We start from the raw sequence: 5,852 nt of genomic DNA on the forward strand, positions 1-5,852 counted from the left end.
TCACCACCATCCGGAGGAGCTGGTTGCACCTGATTCTCGACTACCTGCTTGCTTGGGCCATTGAGTTGTGCTTGGTCTCTACCTCTGCCAAACAACGGATAAATACCGCCCCTTTCTCTTAGCGGATGAGGGAAATCCGGTGCATAGTGTCCTTCTTCATCGTAATTGTAACACCAGCCGGGGCAGTGGCCTTGCCTTGCCCCTTGCTCCTCTTGGTTGATCTCTATCCATCACGCTTAGCCGCAATTCCTGCATTTGCTCAGAAAAATCCTGCACGATTCACACCCAGTTTTGTGGCACAACGGCTACACTCCGGTTTGCATGGTTCTTATCATGAACAACATCCCTCAGACCCTGAGGTTGGATAGGCACCACCGCTTCATTGCCCGACACGCCCTATTCAATCTTCTTTTTTATTTTCCTATTTTTTGCCTTTGCGGTGGTCACTGCACCATTATAGTATTTTGGGCTCTCAAAATCCACTTTCTCCCTCACTTTAGGATGCAAGCATGCCATGAATTTATCCAGCTTGAAGTAGTCGCCATTGGCCAATTTCATAGCACCCGCTAGCTCTGCCCAACACTCTTCAAAACGTTCCAAAAACAAACTGAACTCTTCACTTACATCCTGTTTGAGCCCCTTCAGTTCGGCATCCATCTCAATTGGGGACGCCTCTTTGCGTTAATCATGTAGGAAACACCCGTAGAGCCGGCCAAGCATGCCTCGGCTCTCCTTCCAAAGCTTTGTACCATACCTTTGCTTTCCCGTGCATCACCAAAGGAAATGTCTGCATCTTGTTGTCCTCATTCGACATATGCAATGACAACATATATAGCTCAAAGTCTGCAACCCACTCATCAGGATTCTCTTCACCTATACAAATTAGCCCATAGCTTTGAGACGCCATGTCGACCAACACCCAAAAATTGCTTCTCTTCACTTAACTAGGAGCAATCAGTGTGCTCCTCCGTGGGGCACCAGAAGATGGAGAGGGGGAATGGAACACACCCAACACAAAAAAAAACTACCCCTATATAGCTTAAGGTATTCACAACACCCCTATCCTCTCAAAAAACACCTTCAGAAAAAACAATTTTCACTAGCAGGGCCTCGCGTGCACTCCACCCAATGCACCTATCGCTAACAAGATCACCCACCCACATGCACACATCACTGCAGATAACCTCGACCCTCTCAACACACACGAATCTTCTTACTCACTCTCTCTGTGCACACATATACGTCGTCAGTTCGAGGGGGCACACATTTCCACACTACTGACAACGCACGACACGGTAATCCCTGGTTGCACGTTTGGTAGTTAACTCGCCGTTTGGTATTGCACTTGATTCCGAATGCTATTATTCATGTGCAAATAACCCTCCAAAAGTAACTGTAACGAACAGGTTCTATGTACGCAGTCCAACGAAAACAACGGCGTTTAGGCATTTCTTTATGCACAATTGAGATAACGAAGACAACAGATTTTGCCAAGGCAGTAGCTCTAGGCAATTTTTCTTATGTGTCAGATGCTATCTCTTTTAAATGTGGTATTAGCAAGCATAAATGCTTTAAGCCTGGGCGAGGCATACAGTGGCCCTGTCACCAACTTACTGACTAGCAGTAGAGCGTGCAATGTACACACCAGTGCAGACAATGGCCACATTATTGATGACTCATCACTAAGTGCAAGATCAAACTTTGATCAACCAAAATTATCAAAAGTTAGACGACAGCTTTGTGGGTACCCACACTTGAGACGCGCTTGATCAGACCAGTGAGCTATTATGCACTCTTGCCTTTGTAGTTTGGTTGTTTTTTTTTTCTTTTTAGCTAGCATGGCCTTTATTGAGGTTACCTCTTAACAAGGTAACATAATAGTAATGCGTTGGATTTACAGTCCTGGAATGATGGTTTGACTCCATCCCCAGTTTTTCTTACAAAAGTGTGGTTTTATAACTCTTATGCTCCTCTTTGAAGTTTGAAGCGGTGTTTGGTAGCCGACAAGAGGTTGGCAGATGGTGAAGTGTTTGATGGTCGAGTTTGAAGCTGGCAAAAATGGTGGAGCCAAGTTTTGGCCCCATATTTATGGGTGTTGAAGATCTTGAGGATTGGTTAGCAGATTTAGAGCTATGGCTGTTGTCGATGCATATTTTGACGGATGCGAAAAAGTTGTAGACGGTTTTGCTGCTTATGCAATGGCGGGCTAAGATTTGGTTCAATGGTTTAAAGCATAGTGATTGAGGATCATGGCAAGAGCTGCAGAATCAGTTTCTGGAGCGGTTTTGAGAAGTGGTTACTTCGGAGGAAGCTAGTGCAAAGTTGAAGGCGATATGCCAAGATGCAAGTAAGGAATTTTCTTGAGCAGTTTGAACCTGTATGAAGCATACATACGACATAATGGAAGAATCCGAAATAGTATTTATGTTTGAGATCATGACCTAGTACTTTATTCAAGGTTTTAATATAGAGTAACAAGGATTTCTTGTGGATGCAAAGTGAGATGATGGTTTAGGTGGGCAAGATGATCAAGGCTGGGTAGCAAATTGGGTATTAAGTCCATTGGGAATGGGGATCTCCAAAGAAGGTAGAGAGGTAATGAAAATTTCCCTAATGGTCGTGGGAAAACATCACCAAGGCCTGTATAATAATTAAATTTAAAAAAAAACCCAAAAATGACGAAACTGTTGTTGTTGCGTTGCTGGCCGTCCACAGAGTGAAGTCGCAAGGGCCTGATGGGGGGCGGCGGAACCTTTTGAAAGGACGCTTGAAATGCGACATCAATGTCAATAGGTGTTGGGGGTCCCATTGTTGCAATAGCTCCAATGACCAACAAAATTATCAATCTAGAGGGATGAGCTACCCGGCTAGGGCATGGAAACACTCACACGGTTAGTGAGCTAATCGTGGCAACACAAATGGTTAACTCTATGAGGTGAGCTTCTCGGCCTATGGAGGAGCTAAGCCACAATGAAGGGCAATCTCCATATCCACTTCTCTTCACCTCTAATCAACCCAAACACACACACTACGATTGCAAGACGCACACAACAATAATCCGATCATGCAACACACTAATCGCAAGCACACACACATATATCTATCGAGCATCACACTCCAATCAAACCTACATGCACACACAAGAAAAAGAGGGCAATCACACAAGATTAGAGAGGGATTAACCACTAATTAGTGTAGATCTAGCTAATCTAAGCATCATAGGCAATCATAAGAAGCATGAGAGAGGCATAGTGAGAGAGAATGAATCATTGATTAATGTTAATCAAGTCTCATGAGCAAGGCGAAGCTCAAGGACTCAATAGCCACACACCTCAAGAGCTCTCACCAAAGAGTGCTCTCAACAAATGACTTGAGAACCCTAATTTCTTTTACACACTGCCTTATATACCTAGGTTAAAAATATGCAATGTCCGGGCGCCCAAGGCCTTTAGGGCTCACCACTTACTGAATTTGCAACCAAGGCACAGTAAGTGACCTATTCTTTACAACTTGGAACTCCCATTGAGCCCGTAACACATTAGAAATATTACAATGGCTTGAAATAAATCAGGAATTTACAATACGTGACCATTTTGGGAAAACGTGAAAATGTGTAATTCCAATCTTTACTGCTTCTTCACTTTGATCTTCGATGTGAATCCGTACGTCTTCGATCTTTAGCAGCTTTTGTTAACTGATGTTGACTCAGTTAACAATAGGCCTTCCCGACCCCTACGTTCTAGCATTCCTACATGTCATCATCACGATTGCAAAGCAACCATGCCATAGTGGACGACAGACTCTAGCCCAACAACGATCGGTTGTATAGACCTTCATCAAAGCCAATCCCGACAAACTGACAACCAATAGAGCGACACTACTCCGTTGCTTTTGCGTCAGCACCTCCCTCACCCTCAACTGCCTAAGAACACATTGGAGTGTGGCTCGATACCGGCCCCACACTGGCCATCTAGCTACATGAGCTAGCAACTCCGTCTTCAACAACTGCTTGACAATGCCAAACACCTTCAAGTTTTTTATTAGCAGCTAAACAGCTTGGCCGGATGATGCTACAAGAGTGACAAGCAATGATAAGGGCAACTAGGGCCACCACCAAGGAACACTGGCAGTTTTAAGATGGCTAGAGCCGTCATACCTACAATGAAAATTAAAATTTCAAGGATTTCATTAACGTGATCACAAACATGTAAACATGTTAATAAAATTGAGTGATCACTTTTTAAAAACGCATGATCTCTTTATGTGACCTTTTTATTAGCCTAGAAAAACCACCCAAACCGATAGTCCCACTGGGATTTTCCATATCTAAGTAGGCTTGTTGGTAGGTTTTGGGCATATCCTCATGTTCTCTCCATAAAAAAACAATAGCTTGGCAGGCTTTTGGTTGGTTATCAAGTCACCATTCATCGACTTAAATGTGATCGAGTATAGTGTAATTATGTGAATATAATAATAACACATGGTAATCACAACAAATTTCACGTAATCACATGATTATTAAATCCGTAAATGGAATGCACGTCCATGCCAACTTTTTGCCTACATGCTTATCACATCAACCACATCACAAAAAAAAGTGCAGCCTCAATGAGTCTTCCACCTCACACATAACTCCCAGCTCCCTCTCTGATCTCACCTAGCCTCCCTTGCATGCACCAACTGCACATGCTCACATCCAACACTTCACCCACCTCTTCAGATCGCATGGCAACCACCCTAGTTCTTACCCTTCCAAACTTTCAACCCTCTCGCTGTGAGACGATCATCTTTGCACATGTTGCAATGGAATACGGCCATTTTAAAATAAAAAAAGGGGGCTTCACAACCACAAGCTTTCACTATTGACTACTACCACTGTTTCACCCTCCCTCACATCGTCCATTTGTTAGCCACCTCACCACCCACCCTTTATCCTCTATTGTCTAATGTGCTTGCATGGCATCTATTTGCCCTCAAATCTTTCTCTCTCTCTCTCTCTCTCTCTCTCTCTCTCTCTCTCTCTCTCTCTCTCTACCAATGGCCAAGTTATTGAGTAAGGCGCTACAGATAGCATCATGGTACTCTGCAAGAATAGTCTATCGTCAATAATAGTGGATTGATAGTATTTTCCCCTTGGACAATATTGTGGTAGCACCCTCCAGAGGTTTCTGCCAGCTAGAACAAATCTACAAGGAGTAGTGGTGGCCGCTTGAAGCAGATGAAGACGTGACGAGCAAGGAAAGTGCCCTAACAGTAGGATTTTACAGGGGCTTTGATAGTGTAAATTCTACCTTAGAGAGCTGAAAGAAAAGGCTTTTGTTGATAGAATAAGCATTCTGCATATTGGAGATTGTATATTGCTCGTTGCCAGCATTTATTGGTAATGGCAATGAAGAAGCTTCATCCACCATTCCATGTATTGATCTTCGTAGAGGATGACCTCCCTCGATCAATCACAGAGGTAATCAATGCTCATGCCCCATCTCCTTTTATGCCTTTCTATCTCCCTACTTTCCTAAACCCTTCCCCCTTTATCTGCTTCCGCAGCTAGCACAACTCCATGGCAACCATTATCAACGGTAGTGTTGCTGACAATGTTGCCGCCTTTGCGTTACCGCCACTGTATTTTCTGCTCTAGCTAGTGAAGTTGGGTTCAATTAGTGAGATCTTGATTCAAAAGGCACTCAAAGATGATGAGCCAAATATGATCATCGTCAATTGACACTGATTTTGGTAGTGATTATATGCACATATGTGGTCACAACCTCATGTTCGAGCACTATTGCAGACCTCTCTTATCTCGCTTGCAAGTTTTCAATTAAGCGAGGTTTTGCAGGGGGTTTACCTCCCTC

The sequence above is a fragment of the Adiantum capillus-veneris genome, chromosome 11 (assembly GCF_014529385.1).
Source record: "Adiantum capillus-veneris isolate H3 chromosome 11, ASM1452938v2, whole genome shotgun sequence".
In the NCBI taxonomy this organism is placed as follows: domain Eukaryota; kingdom Viridiplantae; phylum Streptophyta; class Polypodiopsida; order Polypodiales; family Pteridaceae; genus Adiantum; species Adiantum capillus-veneris.